This window comes from Procambarus clarkii, chromosome 16 (assembly GCF_040958095.1).
Source record: "Procambarus clarkii isolate CNS0578487 chromosome 16, FALCON_Pclarkii_2.0, whole genome shotgun sequence".
Lineage (NCBI taxonomy): Eukaryota > Metazoa > Arthropoda > Malacostraca > Decapoda > Cambaridae > Procambarus > Procambarus clarkii.
Window position 1 is genome coordinate 12362940 of NC_091165.1, and position 20000 is coordinate 12382939.

Below are 20000 nucleotides of genomic sequence, written 5' to 3' on the forward strand. Positions count from 1 at the left end.
GAAGAACAAGACAAAGAGATGCAGCCAGAGGCCTGAGTGAATTAGTTATTGCCTATCATTAAGTATGGATGCAAGATGCTGCTATGGTTTGAATGTGAAAACTCAAGAAATGGAGCAATTGAAGGACAGGCTGAGAGATGTGGTATTAGAACTGAGTAAGAAAATTAAATCAAGAATGACAAGGAGTGCAAGTCAGTAAATTGAAAGAATAAATTAAATGCATGGATAATAAAGATTGTTGAAGTGATCATTCAAGCAAATTTGAGGACAGAAGGAGAGGATGGCTGAGATGGGAAGACATGACGAGTGTGTGAGGAAGTGGGGATTGATAGTGAACACTACACAGGATGCAGTAGGTAGCAAGACTAGGTGCCACGAATTTGTTGAAGGAGTATTGTGTTATATACATAAAAAACTCATGAGCATTTTACACATAGCCTAGTGGATAATTTGCTGAAGTATGGTGTACAGTTCTCAGCAATGCTCTGTAATATGTAAGTTACAGTGAATGACCTAGAATTTTTTTGTAATACTGAAATTTAAACCTTCTAATCATAAGCTGTACTGTTCTCCCATTTTTCTTTCAGACTGATGCCTCCATACTCCATGGTGGTAAAGTGTAATAATAAAGACGAATTGCCGATTAACTTACTTCGTTGTTATAGCCCCCTAAAACATATAGTTTTCCAGCATGTGCTACAATCCGTGGAGAACAACAGGCAAAGGGCATTGGAGACATCAGAGTCCAGCTGTTAGTTACAGGATCATATTTCTGGACATCATTCTGTAGCACTCTGTCTGTACTAATTCCACCCAGAGCAAATAGGTATCCACCTAGAAGGTAAAATTATTTTTAAGTAAATTATCATTTTTCCTTTTATCTACAACTATATTCATCAATAAAACATATATTTTAGCTATGGTCTCAGGCACATACAAGGAAATAAAGATAAGCATATATTTAAGCACTATAAAACAAAGTAGATATAAATCTGTTACAAAACACCAGCGTTGAATGTAATGAAACGCCATCTTCTGGGTAGAGCCCAGAGGCTCCCTGGAGCTATTGGACTGATATTACCAATATTAGTATGGGACTTCAGTCATATGGAGTTGTCAAGCCTACCGGGCACCACTAGCCAGAACATGGTCACCTCAGAGAGGAGCAAGGAGCAATGGCCTATGAAACTCGTGTATGAAAGAATTCATGTCTGCCATCAACTGGGGTTAAACACCCAGAAAGGTAGGTGCCCCAAAACAGACCCCCCTCCTGGTAGAAAAATTGCAACCTGAGACCGAATAGAGGCTAGAAACTTCCCCAAGGAAAACAGCTAACAAGCAACACGTCATCACACAGTATGCCGACCTCCCCTCCCACACCCTACAGGGAGGGAAGAAAGGGAAGAGGGGGGGGGGTCCCGGCCCACTGAGCCAGCAGCCGGACCATCAGGTTCATGACTGAAAACCGAAACAAAAAACGGAGGGAGGGGGAGGGGGGGAGAGGGAGCCAGGTAGCCTCCGGGACTTTACCCAGAAAATGGCGTTTCATTATATTTAATGCTGGTTATCTGTGCGGAAGCCCCGTAAGCTCCCTGGAGCTAACTACCAAAGAGCAGGAAAACAGGGACTTACTCAGGCGGTTGCATAGCATAACTCATAACGAAAACAAGACAACTGGCTGCAACCACCAACTCAAGGCGACACAAGACCACTGAGGGCCCGGCACATTAACAAGATAACAAGATTCACTTAATAATTTTTAGTGATAGGCCCTGATTGTTCGGGATTATGTGTGATTTGAATTAGTTAAATTATAGAGCATTAATAGATAGGTTGAGTTATGAAGGAGGAAAATTATCTGGCAGTCTTATACAGTAGAACCTCGGGTGATGGCCGCCTCAAATGGCGACCATTTTGGGTAACGAACGCCCCAATCGCCGACAATTCATCTCGTTAGGCGACTGCTCGTTTGAATAATGTCAACACCACATGGTGGGGTCGGGGACTGCTTCTCGCACATTCTCAGACACCTCCGACGATGTAAATAAATTATTTTTCTTTGTTTAAAGATGCTATTGATGCTGGGATGTTGTAAAGCATTGATTTCATTTTTTTTCATTTTTTTTTATAAGAAACATGGAGCAGTATACTGACAAACACCAAACGAACCTTTTGCTATACAAAAAATGAAAAAAAAAATTGAACAAATTTGAAGAAAGAAAAATGCCATAAAGGTTTGTTCAGTGTATGTAAGGTAGACTGCTCCATTATTTAAAACATCGAATATCATGTTGATGATAGTGGTGGTAGAACGAATTATTTCTATTTACATTCTTTTCAATCGGGACTTTCATTTTGAATGACTTCGGTTTCACATAACGACCATGGCGCCGGAACGGATTAAAGTCGTTATTCGAGGTTCCACTGTGCTTATATTCAAGAGGGCTTGAGACCTCAGCTTGGAAAATGGCAGTCCCGTTTTCCTGCCAGACATAGGAACATCTTGATGCTCACAGAACTGGTATACTCTGTGATAATTGAATGTTAGCGTAATGTAAAGCTAAATGTTAGTTATACTTAGAACTGATTAGTAGCAAGTAAATGTTTGTATTGAAGAATAAGTAATGTTACTGTACGATCAGTTTAATGATTCAGACAGTGGCCACATTGTGTTGAAGAAGCTCTTCTCGACTCAACTGAGCTACAGTGCAGACATAAGTACTGTGGGCTCTCCTTTCTTTCCTCCTTCGTTCTCCTTTCTCCTTATTTTTAAATAACAAGTATCAATATATTTGTTACCGTGCCATTAGTTGTTCTAAGTGTATTTGTTCTGTGTTCACTAAGTCAGTGTTTGAGCCCCAGTGTTTACCTCTCTGGGATAGCCTAGGGACCACGTGTTGATGTTCTGTCCCTTGGGGAACGTAGACTTTACCTCTAGTTTGCTGATTGTAACCCTCGTCTCTGGCGTATGTGGATTCAGGGAAATAAAGTAAGATTGAGGGGGTAAGGTATTGTTGAACTTGGGGGGGGGGGATTAGGATTAATAAATTATATATTAAGGTTTTAACCTGGAGTTTCCATTGCCCTTGCTGTAGTGGAGTAAGTTATCTCTTTCTAGACGTCAGACCATATATGGATATTTATACTTGTCTGGGAACTGTTTTTACCTGGGGGGCCAAGCCTTACCTAACCCCACTGATTGGAACTCCCTTACATTGATATTAACCAAACAGAGCAAGCACTCGTTTATAACACAACCAAGCATTAATAACCCAAAGACCCCTCCAGAAACCCTATGTCTCGTTCTTCGCCAGAAAAAAAGGAAACAGCTGCAACCAAAGAAACCGACCACGAGGACCGAAAGAGTAGAAACCTCTGCGCCTGAGGAGAGATGAAGCTCACCGATCCGACCCCCAGAGGTCAATGCCAACAGAAACGAAGCCTTCTGAAAGCAATCCTGAACCAAAGGGGTCACGACAAACCAAAGAGAAGAGAGAAAAGAGAGCACCCAGTCCAAGAACCAGGAGGGCTCAGGCAGTGCATGAGCAGGCCAGAGGCGAAACAAAGCACGAGAAAGATTACGGAATGGGATGGAAGTGACATCCACCCCGAATGCAAGCTGGAGTGGTTCCGCCAGTGCTGCAAGATAAGAGGCGACAGTATTAGGCATAAGATGACTGTCCTGAAGGAGCCAAGAAAGGACAAAAACAACCCGAACAGAAACAGAAGACAACCTATGAAGTGAGAGGAAATGGCGAAAAGAACGCCAAGAGACTTCATACTGTGGCCGAGACGAACACCGCAGGTGGGATACCATCGATGAAGCCACCTGATCACCAAACAAGTAGTGATACACCCGCATCAAAAAGACCAGAAGCGAAGAGAGGAGGAGTAGATTGTACTACACTGGCCCGATCTGCTAGAAAAGGCAGAGCCCCGCAAAACCCCGGGTTCAGACACCGAGCAAGCAGCGCCTAAAACCAAGGCTGGGCCGGCCACCATGGGGCCACAAGGATGATTTTCCAGCGGTAAGACACCAAATGAACCAGAATCCGAAGCAACAGCTGGACTGGGGGAAAGGAGATACAGGTAAGCCCACCTCGACCTGTCCTGCCAAAAAGCGTCCACCGCGATGGCTCCGCAGTTGGAGAAGGGTGCCAAATATATCAAGAGATGCCGGGACAATGCCGCCGCGAAAGGTCCACCTCTGGGAGCTCAAATGTCCGGCAGAGCCAACTGAAGGAGTCGGCGTTGACCATCTATTCCGCGGACAGGGAAAGGAACTGCGACAGGCCGTCCGCGAGGACATTAGACACTTCCCGGAAGTGAACCGCACGGAGAGCTAAGCCCCAAGAATCCAGCAGACTTGTCACCCGAAGCCACCAGCCCCAAAGAGGCAAGGACAGATGAGAATCCCCACGGTTCAGACAATGAACCACCGGAGCGCAGTCTGAATGGAGCCTAATCGTAGAGCCGAGCGACCTGAACCCTCTTCAGTGAAATCGAACGCCCCAAACTCTTGCACCGTACTGTGAGCCTGACGGAAAGATGGAGCCCACCACCCATGGCCAGCCTGATGAGGACTGGTCACAAAGTCCCAGAAGAGACGAGGCGTCTGTGAACACATTGAGCGAGGGCTCGGGAAGGCGCGAAGGCACTGAACCTAAAAAAAAAAGCAGAGAGGAAAGTAGTGCTGCAGCAACCAACACTAAGCTCACTGGGGTCGAACCCAGTGGTTGCAAGAGAGGCGGAAGGGACATCCCCGAAGGTAAACTAGCACTGCGAATTTCAAACTCCCACACAACTGCTCGAGCAACTGCAGAGCGATCCAGGCTCCCCCCCCCCCACAGGAACAGCTGAAGATGGGACTACAGCCACAGCAGGAGGGAGAGACACGGAAACGGTCCAAGAGTCCCCACACAAGGACCGACCATGTTGAACCTGGACAGAACCAGATGTCCCATCTGGTTCCTCCAGTTCACCAGAAACCCGAACCCGGCGAGCTGGGAAAGAACCTCACCCCTGGCGAACAAGCAAGCAGACCGGCTGGAGCCCACACAAACCAGTCGTCAAGATAGGCCAGAACCTGAACCCCTGGCAGACACAGACGGGTCACCACGACCCAGGTAAGACATGGAAAACACGATGTGCCAGATTAAAGCCAAAAGGAAGGCAACAAATGCTGTAAGCACACCGCTCCACGATGAAATCTAACCATTCCCTGAACCCTGGATGAATCGCAACATGCCAATACGTGTCCTGGAGGTCCAGACACCATCCAACACTCTGGCTCCAAAAGAAATTGAACCTGGGACAGAGTAGCCATCCGAAAAGAGGAGCGAGGAATCCAGGAGTTCAGATGGGACAAGTTCAGAATGAATCGAAGATCCGCACAGTCCCTTTTTTGGTACTGAAAACAGGCAGGGTAACCACCTTAGGGACGAGATCATTTCGATCACGACCAAGCACACCCTCTCCAAGATGATCTAATGGAGCAAAGGGGAAGAGGCCTGCCCCACCAGCCCCGAACCCCTGAAGGAGGAGGAGGAGGAGCTGCTTAATGCCACTGCAGGCCGGAGAATACGACCCAAAAAGCACATGCATTGTGGGACCAAGCGTGGGCAAACAGAGCCAGCCCCTCCCCCCCCAGTGCCCCCTCAGAGAGGCACAGGGAGCAATGGCCTATAGAAACCCCCATGTGTTTGGGAGCATTCCATGTCTGCCATTGACTGGGGTTAGGCCCCAGAAAAGATAGGCATAACAAAACAGACCCCACTTGGTAAGAAATTGAACCAAAGACCAAACAGAGAGGCAGAACTACCCAAAACTTAAATTAACAAGCAAACGTTATACACCCCCACCACACTGCTTATCCGCGCAGCCCTCTCCTCTCTGGTAGGGGGAAGGGAAGCCCCGGACCCCCCGTGCTGGCTACTCACACCATCAGTTCGTAAGCTGATGCATTCTGGGGAGGTCGTCAACTCTGGCCTCGATTTCTTGGCAGATTTTGTGCCTTTGTGGTGTTTCCTGCTTCTTGTGGTGTGGTACCCAGGAGTAACTACAATGTACTAGGGCTGTATGCACTTACCTTCCCTAGGCACCCTGTAAGTACTATCCTTCCATAGAATCTTTGGGATTCCACTTCCATAGGGGTTTATGCTGTTCGGCATTTACCTCGTCCCTTGGGGCCAGCTGGGATTTTGTGACCTTTGTTTGGCCTTGGGTAGGAAGTGGTGTTGTTGCTAGTTGGGGCACAAGGTACTGCGCTGCTCGCTTACCTATGCGGCGGCCGTGTTCCTGTCCTTCTGGTGGGGTTGTACTTTTGCAGGATTTTCTTTAATTTTTGTTTTTCTTGCCAGGAGGGGATTTGTTTTGTTTGGCAATTAGTCCACATAGGGGTATATTGGTGGCCCTCCTCCTGGCCCCCTTGCTTGTACACATCACAGGGGTTCAGTTATTAGCTCGTCCCCCTTTGTTAGCATTTGGGTTCAACCGGCTAACAGTACCTTGCCTGGGCATCCCGTAGAAGACATTCCTACATGCCCTGGAAAACCCTGTTGGGGCTTGGTTGAGCGATGGACGTGTCTTCCGAGTTCCACCTTGCCTTGTGTGAATTTAAAGGTTGTTCTGTACCCTTGTCTCAGGGTGTCACCTGTTTTGCCTCCGTCTTCTGCCTGTTGGGTCAACGACACCTTCGACCCGGAGTCTTGCGAGACATATTCTCTGTTCGTGCTCCAGTTTACCCATTCTATTGTCACTGAGGTTTGGGTTCAGGAGGCATCCACATTGCATGGCCGGTTTATGTTGCTGGAACGCACTAGGTTGGTTGCCCTCTCAGATGCAGCAGGGCTGCCTCGTTTTGGTTATAAGGACCCAGACTTGGAGGCGTTTGTCGCTTCGACTTTGGTTCCATTGGCTTGAGACCTCAGCTTGGAAAATGGCAGTCCTGTTCTGATGCCAGACGTTGGAACATGTTGAATGCTCGGTTTATGTTGCTGGAATGCCCCGTTTCAGGCTGAGTACAATACACCACACAAGAAAGGAGAGCTTTTCCAAAGTTGAACACAGCAAAGCAGAGATGTAAACAATCTGGACAATACCACAGTGTCTGGAAGAAGAGAGAAAAAAGCCAACAGAGAAACAATTCCTAGAAGTGAACACAGCTTAACAAATCACAGAAAACCTCTACTGGGAGGTCCAAATCCTGGAACCAAACAGGAAAGCAAGAGCAAACTTTAAGGACCAGGACCATGTCTAAAGAGAGGGGACAAAGGTAAGAGGGACCCTGACATGATGTCATCAAACCCCTTAATATAGGCAAGGTACGTGCACCCAGTGCCCACGAAACAGCAAGGATTTCCTGGCAAACAAAGGAGACACCTCCTGTCCAGTGGTGACAAAAACAAACCTGGCAGAAAACAACATGTCTCACCCACAGAAACAGGAAAAAGACTTACTACAATAAATTGGGGACTAGAAACTGCAGCAAAACAAAGTCAGAAGACTCACCTCAGAAAGAGACGGGCACAGACCAACCCCCACAAAAGTGATAAGACAAGGCAAATTTAGGAGAAAGGAGACTGGACAGGAATGTGCAAGGAAAATGGAACATCAATCCAGAGAAAAGGGAGTCACATGGATGGGGAACCTCACATCTCCAGAGAACAAATTGAATTGCAAGGTTAACATAGAAAAAGAAGCCTAGACAGATACCCACTGCCTCCACAGGGGAAGAAGGAATGAGTCCTAATATGGAACCAGACCAATAACAAGACAAGGAAAATCTGGAATGCCCACCGAAAGAGCATCCAACACTCCCACGGAAGGAAGAAGCAGAAATCTTCCACTAAGGAAAGGGGCCTGAAGGCATAAAAAATGATCTCATGTCTCCAGACAATATCCCATGAGGAACACAACCCCAATGCCAGCCTCCAGCCCTGGAGCACATGTGCCCACATGGTACAGCCAAGGCTGACCAAAGGCTGCAAGCAACAGGGAACTCCAGAAAGATCAATATGTTGGGATATGGTGGGGAAGGGGCTATATATTTTAATTATATCCCACAACAAATATGATTTGATTTGCACAAAATAATTGTCAAATGCTAGGCAATGAATTTATTATTACTCATTTTTAAAACAATGATTTAAGGCTGAAATTATCAGGCTAACTTAAATCTAAGTAGAGTGCTGTATTATATATAAGCAAGTCTGTTAAGTATTTGTACATTTAATAAGGTTTGGACTATTAACTGAGATAATGTAATTCATCTACAAAGTCTCACCTTCAACAACAAGTGCTGGCTTTATCCTTGGGAAGCACATTGGTGGCAATCGGACATGAGCTCCTGCGTGTTTTCCCGAGCCGAGAATATCCACCAAGTAAATATTAGTGTTACCATCACAACATGCAAGTACTGTCTTCATTCCTCTCTCTCTAATGGATCGAATTCTCCGTGTCTTTTTAAGAGCATCTAATACCCTTGATGCCCAGGAGAGTCCCAAGGAGGATTACCGGCTCGAATATCTTGTAAAGCTCGTTGAAATTTTGGATCATACTTCAAATCTGAAGACTCTCGTAAGCAACTAGTAACCAGAGATCTGCAAAATATCACTTAATGTATTATGATTTGTCAGGATAATTCAGTGCTGTATTAGCAAAAGAATTTCAAGTTAACTTTTTTAGCCATTTTCACTGACAGAAAATGTCACTAAATTATACAGTACAGCACTTGTGAAATATGTTAATATTAATTATATTAGTATCGGTGGAATTAGCCTATTTTTACTCGTGCTTTTTGATGGTATGGTGCTCTTACCTAAAACCAAATGAACCCTGTTCCGGCAGTTTCTGTGGTCATGGATACACGAGATTCAATGGTCATAAGGTCAAAAGGTTCAGTGGTTACATTTATTAAACCAAGGTGGTTACACAGTCGTTTCTGTGGTCGCAATTATACTGAGGTTCACAATTATACAAGTTTCTGGGGTCATAATTACATGAGTTTTAAGTGTCATTACTATATGAGGGTCAACAAAGTGGAATAATGTTCAATAGTTGAGCTGAGACCAGCTGGTGACAACTGAGCTGGCCTCGGTGGCCAATAATTTAAGTAAAATTTATTTAAATTTTGTAACATTAAACGAAAATACTACTTTTTATGGGATAATAATAAATGAATTAAACTAACAGTAAAATTCTGATATTACTGTGAACAATATATCTAAATGCAGATGATGAGTCACAATAATATGGCTGAAGATATGATGACCAAACCACACATCAGAAGATGAAGAAACGACGACATTTTGGTCCATCCTGAACCATTATCAAGTGGCGAGTTGATAATGGTCCAGGACAGATACACACGACTTGATAATGGTTCACGATGGACCGAAACATCATTGTTTCTTCATCTTCTGATGTGTGGTTTGGTCATCAATTTATCTGAAATTTTCAAAGCCATTAACATTAAAAGAGTAAAAGGTACTATACATTTCATGACTTACTCAACATCCGGAGTCTCAGCTAAGTTGGAATTGAGCCATACTACAAGAGCAGTAAGTATATCCACTTCTGATTTGACTGTTAGTCCATCCTGTGACAAGAGGTCTTTCAAGCGCTCCTCACTCAGATTGCGAAATTCATCAGTTCGTACAATTTGCCTGAAATGTAAAAAACCAGCGTTGAATGTAATGAACACCATTTTCTGGGTGAGACCAGTGGATCCCTTAGGGCTATCCAGGCTGATATGAATGTATTAGACCCCTGGCATCAGTCAAAGAGAATAGGGTTCTACCTACCAGGGACCACGAGCAAGAACCTGGCCCCCTCAGAGAAGCGTAAGGAGCAATGGCCTATAGAAACCCCCGTGAGGTTGGAAGCATTCTATGTTCTGCCATCGACTGGGTCAGGCACCCAAAAAGGTAGGCGCCCCAAAACAAACCCTACCTGGTTAAAAAAAAAAACAGTGTTGAATGTAATGAAACCCCATTTTCTGGGTGAGACCCAGAGGCTCCCGGAGCTATACTGGGCTGATGTGTATATATTTTAGACAGTGGCAACAGTCAATCGAAGGAGTTCTACGCCTACCGGGGACCAGAGCCAGAACCTGGCCCCCTCAAGAGAGGCCCGAGGAGCAATGGCCTAAAGACACCCCCCCCTTCATGTAATTGGAAGTAGTCTTTGCCTGCCATCTACCAGGTCAGGCACCTAGAAAGGTAGGAATCTCAAAACAAACTACTGCTGGTCAAAAATTGCAAACCAAAAGCCGAACTAGCAAACAGAACTCCCCAATTAAAAACAAGGAAACAAACATAACGTCACCACAACCGCCGCGCATCCATCTGTGCAACCCCCCCCCCTCCCCGGGAGGAAAACGAGTGGGTCACAGACCTCCAAGTTGGCAACTCTCCTCAGTTCAGAGGCTGAGTATCAAAAACGTGAAAAAATGCCGACCAGTGGGAGGGAGGGATGCTGGGGAGCCTCCGGGTCTCACCCAGAAAATGGCGTTTCATTACATTTAACGCTGGTTTTCTGTGGAGAGCCCCTTCGGCTCCCCGGAGCTACCTAACCAAAGATAAGAGGAAAAGGGACTCACCTGGGAGGCGGTCGTCACTCGCTCTTTAACTTGACAACAGGCCGCAACCTGCGACCCAAGGCTATACACACCCGAGAAGGACTAGGAACATTAACATGGTAACGTGCAGCCAGGACCCTGTTTGACCTCCAGTAGCCTCATGCCCAAAAGATATGCCAGGACATTACCAAAACAGCAGCCGAATGCTGAACTTACGAACGGCGTGGGCATGGGAAAAGACCGCAGGTTGGCTGGACCGAATAATCCTGTGGACAACCTGGGAAACCCGCGCCCTGAAATAGGGAAGAAAGGGAAACTGGGTCAACCCAAAGCACATCCTCTGCCACAGAGGCCGACAAATCCAAACCCAACCCGGCGGGTAGACCAGCATCGCGAAGTTCAGGCTCCTGCACAGACCCTCGAGCAACCGCCGGGTGACCCGGGACTCCCCAGAAACAGGCACATGTGGGACCGCAGCCGCAGAAGAGACTCTGGAGGAAGAGACAAGGAAGCGGTCCGAGAGTCCCACACAAGGCCCAGCCAGGTCCGAACCTGGCAGGGAACCAGATGGGGCTTCCTCCAGACCCCAAGAACCCGAACCAGGTGAGCTGAGAAAGAACCAGATCCCTGGCTAGCAGACAGGCGGACCGGCTGGGAGCCCAAACCAGCCAGTTGTCGAGGTAGACCAACACCCGAACACCTAACAGACGCAGACGGGTCACCACGACCCGTGTGAGGAGCGTGAAAACGTGAGGTGCCAGGTTCAAACCGAACGGAAAACAATGAAAGCGGTAAGCACGAAGCCCCACAACAAAACCGAGCCAGTCCCTGAACCCCGGATGAATCAGGACGTGCCAATAAGCTTCCCGGAGTTCCAGGAACACCATCCAAGCGCCCGTTGGAGCCGAACCTGGGACAGCGTGGTCATCCGAAAGGAGGGGCAATGAACCCAGGAGTTCAGACGGGACAAGTCCAGACTGAACTTCAGGTCCGCACAGTCCCATTTCGGCACTGGGAACAGACGGGAAACTCATCTGAAGGACATCATTGTTTCGACCATGCCCAAGTGCACCCAGTCCAAGATCCCCTGCGCTCTACAGAGCACAGGGGAAGAGGCCTGCCCCGCCAGCCCCGAACCCCCGGAAGGAGGAGGGGCCACCCAACGTCACCGCAGGCCGAGGAAAAAACCCGAAAGGCCCACAAATCATAGCACCAGGTGTGAGCAAACAGCGCAAGCCTCTCCCCCATCGCCCCCGTCAAAGGGACAAACCGCGAAAAGTCCGGCGCCCCTTACGAGACTCCAAACCTCGCACAAAGCGAACACCCCGCCGACCAGATGAAGGTGGGTCTGAAGGCGGATCTGAAGGCGAGTCTGAAGGCGGGTCTGAAGGCAAGTCCGAAGGCGGGGCCAGACCCGAAACTGGCACCAGCGGCCTACCTCGACGAGAGGAACCCCGACCGAGCTCTGGCACGACCCCTCCAGGAAAGCCCCTCCCCCCCCCTTCCCCGGGATCTCCAGAGAACCAACAAGTCAGACGTAGGATGACAACTAGCCGAAGCAGCCTGCAAATACTGTGCCACGGCAGAATCCGAAAAAAAAAAAAAAAAAAAAAAAAAAAAAAAAAAAAAAAAAAAAAAAAAGAGGACAAAAAGGAGAGGACATCTTAAGAGCTAGGGCTCAGGTTGATTCCAGAGAGGAGGCAAGCACCGCCTGCCGACAAAGGAGTAGGGAAGCATAAAACAGCGAAACCATCCTGCAGGATCGGCACAAAGAGCTTCAACAAGGCAGCCAACGAGCGAGCCGCCGAGCCCAACTCACCAGACCCAGGAACAGCCCCAAGCATCCCCACATCCTCCTCAAGCCAGTCCGAAGACAGCTCCAGGAGGGAAAAGAAATGCAAGGCTGAAGCCAAGAGGCCATGGGTGCGCAAGTCCTCAGCAACCTGCACAGTCAAAAGGGAGGGAACCTGCATACATGGAGCTGCACGACACCAACATCCTGGGGAAGGGCAGGGCCAAACAAGCACTCGTTGAGGTGCTCAAGGTCACCCCCCAGAAAAACCTGAACCATCGTCGAAGCCTCGAGCCACTCAAACGTGCGGGAACAACAGAAGGAATGCCAAGCCTCCAAAGCAAAGACATGACAGTCCGCCAGCCAAAACGACTCCGGAACCTCGTAACGGACCCAGAAAAGGAATGACGTCCCAAACCTGAAAGAAGATGGATCCATAATAGAGGCATAATGCGGGTCACGCAGGAAGTAAGCCGCAAGGGCCGCCTGCACCGCAGATAGTTGGATGCGGAAAGCTGAAAACCTCCAGAAAGACGGAACCGACGCACCCGGGGGAAAACGGAACCAAACTCGGGGAGGGGCAGACACCAAATCCAATTCGTACGCAGGGAAGGGGAGGGGCAGACACCAAATCCAATTCGTACACAGGGGAGGGGAGGAAAGAGAACCCCCACTCCTTGTAACAGTAAGCCCCCACTCAGAAGACAGAAAAACCCAGGTGGGGTACAATGGGGCCCAAGGCCCCCAAGTCTGCCCCTCCCCTGCCCCAGGATCCTCCACCGCAGGACCCAGGGTCAATTCATCCCCCAAAGCCCTGGCCTCAAAAGAAAAGCCCAGTGCAGAAATGTAAGCCAAACGGAAGGGGCCCTCACTGGTCAGACCCAGAGGCTTCGGCAGGGAATCAGACTCGAATGCCTCCATCGCCACACCTGAAGGGGCATCCCCCGAGACTGTCCGAGTCTCAATACCATCTAAACCCTGCCCCAACTCCAAAACCCTCAGACGTTTCGGGGCCGGAAGCATTGGGGGGGGGGGGGCCAGAACGAACCAGAGAAGGAGGACGAGGGGGTGCGGACTGAACCAAGGCTGAAGCGACCATCACCCCCAAGTCCGGGTTCCTATAGGCAAAACGGGGCAGCCTCGGGGCATCCGGGTGAGCAATCAACCTAGTGTGTTGCAACAACTTAAAGCACACATGCAATGCCTGCGCTGCCTGTACCTGCAGAAGATTATTATTGGACAGGGTAAATTGAGTCACCAGCAAGCAACAAAACTCACAGGACTCCGGGTCAAAAGTGTCAACAATCGAACAGACAGCGTGACAGAGGCAAAAACAGTGAGAGTCACCTTGAGACAAGGGGACTGAGCAACCCTCGAACTGGCACAAAGCGAGGAGGGAATCAGTGGTCGCATTCATCGGACCCGCGCGCCCCCTGGGGTTTCCCAGGGTTCTGAGATGGAACTCACACTCAGGGAATCCCAGGCAGGGTACTGCTAACCGGCACCCAAAACTACAGAGCTATTCTCTAAAGCTGAACCTCAGGGACGTGTACACTCAGGGACAGGGACGTGTACACTCACTCATGTACATACATAAAAGGTTGATGCATAAGCTGGAGAAACAGGCAAGAGTAACTGGTAGGGCGCTCCAGTGGATAAGGGAGTACCTAAGCAATAGGAAGCAGAGAGTTATAGTGAGGGGTGAGACCTCAGAATGGCGTGAAGTCACCAGTGGAGTCCCACAGGGCTCTGTGCTTGGACCTATCCTGTTTCTGATATACGTAAATGATCTCCCAGAGGGTATAGACTCATTCCTCTCAATGTTTGCTGACGACGCCAAAATTATGAGAAGGATTAAGACAGAGGAGGACAGCTTGAGGCTTCAAGTAGACCTGAACAAGCTGCAGGAATGGTCGAACAAATGGATGTTAGAGTTTAACCCAAGCAAATGTAATGTAATGAAGATAGGGGTAGGAAGCAGAAGCAGGAGACCAGATACAAGGTATCACTTGGGAGATGAAATACTTCAAGAGTCAGAGAGAGAGAAAGACCTGGGGGTTGATATCACGCCAGACCTGTCCCCTGAAGCTCATATCAAGAGGATAACATCAGCAGCATATGCCAGGTTGGCTAACATAAGAACGGCCTTTAGAAACTTGTGTAAGGAATCTTTCAGAACATTATATACCACATATGTCAGACCAATCCTGGAGTATGCGGCTCCAGCATGGAGTCCATATCTAGTCAAGCATAAGACTAAACTGGAAAAGATTCAAAGGTTTGCCACCAGACTAGTACCCGAGCTGAGAGGTATGAGCTACGAGGAGAGACTACAGGAATTGAACCTCACTTCGTTGGAAGACAGAAGAGTTAGGGGGGACATGATCACCACATTCAAGATTCTCAAGGATATCGACAGGGTTGATAAAGACAGGCTATTTAACACAAGGGGCACACGCACTAGGGGACACAGGTGGAAACTGAGTGCCCAAATGAGCCATAGAGATATTAGAAAGAGCTTTTTTAGTGTCAGAGTGGTTGACAAATGGAATGCATTAGGAAGTGATGTGGTGGAGGCTGACTCCATACACAGTTTCAAGTGTAGATATGATAGAGCCCAATAGGCTCAGGAACCTGTACACCTGTTGATTGACGATTGAGAGGCGGGACCAAAGAGCCAGAGCTCAACCCCCGCAAGCACAACTAGGTGAGTACTCACGGGGACCTAGCAGGGGGCACTACCAGAAGAGAACCGTGCTCAGGTCAGGCACAAAGGGGCAACACAAGGCAGACCCCTAACCAGGCAAAAACAAAAAGTAAAAGAAAACCCCACAGGAGGACATCATACCTAAAAGGAACAGAGCCAGCCGCTATGAATGGTGAAAATAAGCTGCGCAGCACACTGCGCCCCTTATCAGTGCAAACTGCAATATTGGTTTTCTTGATTTGGTAAACGAAAACAATAAATGTTTATTGTCGCAATATTACTTGTTAACCCTTAACCCCTTAACTGCGTTGCCTCCAAATATGACACCCCCCCCCAGTGCGCAGGAAATAAAATCTCTGGAAATTTTTTTTTGTCTGTTTTGAAAGTGTCAAAAACCCTTCCCTGAGTATGGGTATAGTAACAGAAGGTCGAAATTGTACGTACAGGCATACCTCAGTTTAAGAGTTTAATTGGTTCCTGGAGACGCCTCGTATTCCGAAAACTCGCATTCCGAAGCTAATTTCCCCATAAGAAATAAAGGGAAATGAATTAATCCGTTCCTGACTACCCCAAAAACCCCACATCAAACTAAATTTTTATACCTAATTCATCTAAATAAACCTACAAAACTATGTTCAAGTTATTACTTTGCTGTTGAATGCTGTAGGCGTATGGAAGATGGTGAGGAGGTGGGAGGAAGAGAGGAGTTACTGTTTGGAAGGGGAGTCCCCTTCCATTATCACATCAGGCAGTGAGGACTTCACTGGTATGCACACTCTGGCACATTTTGCCTGCATACCACTAGGACTTGCTTGTTTTACTAAGAATTTATCTAATGACACTTGTTTTTCCCTACATTTTAACACTTGTCTGTAGTAAGACATCACATTATCATTTAAAAGGTCAATGCAACGGCCTGCTACAGCTTTATCTGGGTGAGTTTTTTCAACAAAACTTTGCAGTTCTTCCCATACTTCACACATTTTCTTAATCAAGAAGGGACATCCTCTACTGCCTCTACTCACAGCTATTTTCTTAGGTTGAACCTTACCAATGGCTTTCTTGAGACCCATGGCAAGATATATAATGACAACTTTTATGCTCAAATGGCCAAAAAACCGATAAAAAACTGTAAATCCTTGTGAAGAATTCAGGTGGGATAGTCACTGGACACGAGACACTGGTAAACTGAGGCGCGATCGTCATGCCACCACGCGCCAGTCGGCCTGTACACGTATCAACAAACTCGCGTCCCGAGGTAACCCTCGCCTTCCGAGACATATTTTTGGAGTAAATCCTGCTCATCTTCCGAAAAACTCGCATACAGGGACACTCGCATTCCGAGGTACCACTGTACTTTGGCTGCTACGGGGGCCGTAAGTTCGTGCGTGACATCATCATTCCCTAGTCGCCAGTGGTGTACGCCCCCGGGGCCGGAAGGGCGCTCGGGGTAGAATGCGCGAGTTGCCGCAAATATATTTTTGTTCATTTTCTGCGCACAGTTCAAATACATTTTATATGCTTTTCTGTGCCAATCCTATGTATAATGAACACGTACACTATATTATGGCAGTAGAACATCCATACTGTCCGAAGATACTGTGTTATGTGCATGACACATGTGTACACATATCCGGCACATATTTCCATTATATTATGCTAATTTATGTATATATACAGTCTATTTACACACTATACACTATCACACACTATATACATTCACCATGAACACACTCAGAACTCGCGAGTGTCAGCTGCCACACCCTCACTCCTCCAACATCCAGTCTCTCCCTCACTCCTCCAATATCTTACTCGCCAACATTGCTCCTCCCACCATACTGTTATTGTTTGTATTACAATATTTACACATGTTATGCATACCTATCTACATATTTTATTCACCAGAACTATGCAAGTAAGCCGGTATTGTGTCCAAATTTTACAGTGGCCACCATACACTGCATGAGAAATCATACAGCAGCCAGCAGACGACACTGCGATTACGTAACCTCCCTCACCAAAATAGCTCCTCCCAACATACTCCTGTTGCTGTTACTACACTATATACACACATTGTATATACCCATGTACAAATGTGTTCACCATAGCGAACCACTAAACTAGTATGATGAGCAAAACAAGAGTGGCTGCCACACAGTGAGACTACCTCGATTCTCTCCCTTGCTCCCTCACCACAATTACTCCTCCCACAATACTACGCACAGTGCTTATTGTCACCAAAATCCTGCTGTTATTACAATACTGGTCACTAAATCCTGTAAATACATAATTGACCACAAGTTTATTTTGTAAAGGAACCTAAGAAGTCGTTTGAAGATTCTTAGAGGGCCGAAATAATGCTGTGGTGCTGTGGCTAGTGTATGAACATCGTGAACAGCATTGAATCACTAATATTTGAACATTGTGCACAGTCATTATCACACTCAGGCTCTTCTGAAATACTATCATGACTAAATAATGCAAGTTATATATATATATATTTGACATTATTAGGCGATGCTCTGGTCACAAGCTGAACAGCAGTGCTGTGAGCTCATGCTGCGTGCACCGGCCTTGGTTGCTCACTCACTACTGAGGCTCTCACACTTGGGAATGTGGACCACGATTTTTTTTAAAGATGGCGTCTGTTTACAAGAGCCCTGAGGAAGCTGATGTGAACCCCATGTAGCTGCGGGAGTTTTGAAAGAAACGTGAAAAATATAAATATCCGGAGGCGCGTAGCGCACCCCAGACGTGGGCCTGCAGGCGCGTTGTGTAGTTAAAGGGTTAATACTTACTTATATTGTTGGACCCTCTAAACTTAGACCAGCTTGGTTATTACTGGCTAAGGGAAAGCCATTTGCTTTCCTCCTCTCCCATCAGGTTACATGTCTTTAACATTTTAAACCATTCCTATTGTATTCTCATTGTTTTCTGTAGCTCGTCATTTATGTTTCTTGGTACACTACTGCCTTAACCCCAAGAGAGTAAGGCTGTGAAACAGTCACAATCATCATTTCTCCATCTCTTCTATACCAAAATCACACTCACTGAAATTTATATAAGGCAGCTCTAAACCTATTGAAATATTCAATATATATATATTATAATCCAATGCCATGCAACTTGAAGTTTAATCACATGAGATATATGTAATGGGATCTCCGTCAGTCAAAGGCGAGTGGTCCAATGCTAAATTATGCTCAAATTACTATAATACATGTTATACAACAATGATGAGCAACACTTATTTAAAAATGATCAGTTGGTCAAATGGGTGTGTGGGTGCATGGATGAGTGTGCACAGGCAGGCAAGCTTGTGGGTGGGTGTGTAGGCAAGAGTTGATATGCAACTGGTCTATTGATAAAAGCAACTGGTCTATAGTTCAATGTATGGATAAAAAGAAAACAATATAAATTTTCTTGTCATTCTACACTTTAGGTAAGATGTGTTGTGATGATATAAGCATGCAGAAAAATAAAGGAAATAAAATTATTAAGACTGTTTGTACAAGATAAGCAATAACTTGCATGACACCAACAGGTTGAGCCCACAAAGCGTTTGTGTATAATGAAATTGTTAAAATAAATAAATATACGAATACACAGTGATTATGGTTCAGTTGTAAAGAACGTCCTCCCTAGTAGTTTCTATAATATAGAAAATCCCAATGCTATGAGGATAAAAATTAATATCTAACCTATGCTTAAAGTGCTGGCAGATGAAGTCTTGAGCAAAGCGAACTAGGCGTGGACAGGAAAACTGCTGAGCAAATTGAAGTATTCCCAAGCAGTTGTCCACATCAATCCTGGCCATCAGGAACCTTATACACAATTCCTGCATAAGAGGAATGAATGAATGAATATGAATAAATAAATTAATAAATAAACAAATAAATAAACAGCATTGAATGTAACTGAAATGCCTTTTTCTGTGTGAGACCAGGAGGCTCCCCAGAGCTAACTGGGCTGATATAACTATATTAGACCCTGCCATCAGAAGCACAAGGAGCAATGGCCTATAGAAACCCCCGTGTGGTTGGAAGCATTCTATGTCTGGCATCGACAAGGTCAGGCACCCAGAAATGTAAGCGCCCCAAAACAAACCCCTATTCTGGTTAAAATATTGCTACTGAAAGCCGAACTAGTGGACAGAACTCCCAAAATGAAACGAGCAAACGAGCATGACGTCACCACGTTGCCGTGCCACTGTCTGTGCAACCCCCTCCCCCTTCCCGGGAGGGGGAAGGGGAAGCCCCATACCCCAGCGCTGGCTATCCACACCCCAGTTCTGAGGCTGGATGTTAACATATGCAAAAAACCATCAACCAGAGGGAGGGAAGGTTGCCGGGAAGCCTCCGGATCTCACCCAGAAAAAAGGTGTTTCATTACATTCAATGCTGGTTTTCTGGGGAATCCCCTTCGGTTCCCTGGAGCTACTTACGCAAAGACAAAACAAGAGGGACTTTCCTCGGGAGGAGGTCAGTCTCCTAAACGCGAAGTCGAGACAACTGGCTGCAACCGCCAACCTAATGCGACACAGGCCCGAGTAGGCCCAGGAAAGTTGACAAGGTAGCGAGCAGCCAGGACCCTGTTCGACCTCCAAAAACTTCGTGCCCGAATGTCAGCCCAAGACATGTTGCCGAAGACGGCAGCCATCGCCGCAAACTTACGAATGACGAATGTCATAGGCACGAGGATAGACCAAATAACCCTGCGGACCACCTGCTAGACCCGAACCCTTGAACAGGGAAGAAAGGAAACCGGGTCAACCCAAAGCGCGTCCCCGGCCACCGAACCATGGCGCAAGGGTAACGGCAGAGAGCCGCAACCAGACAACACATGATACACCCCAGGCCTGACCAACGAAGTATCAACAACCCAAGGACCCTCCGAAAAGCAGCAGTGTCATTCTTTGCCAG

General features: G+C 46.9%; 1 pseudogene; it reads right to left on the reverse strand.

Annotated features, from left to right (window-relative positions):
* Positions 1-628: 628 nt before the first annotated feature.
* Positions 629-20000, reverse strand: part of LOC138365180 (gigaxonin-like) — a 56186-nt pseudogene continuing 36814 nt past the window's right edge.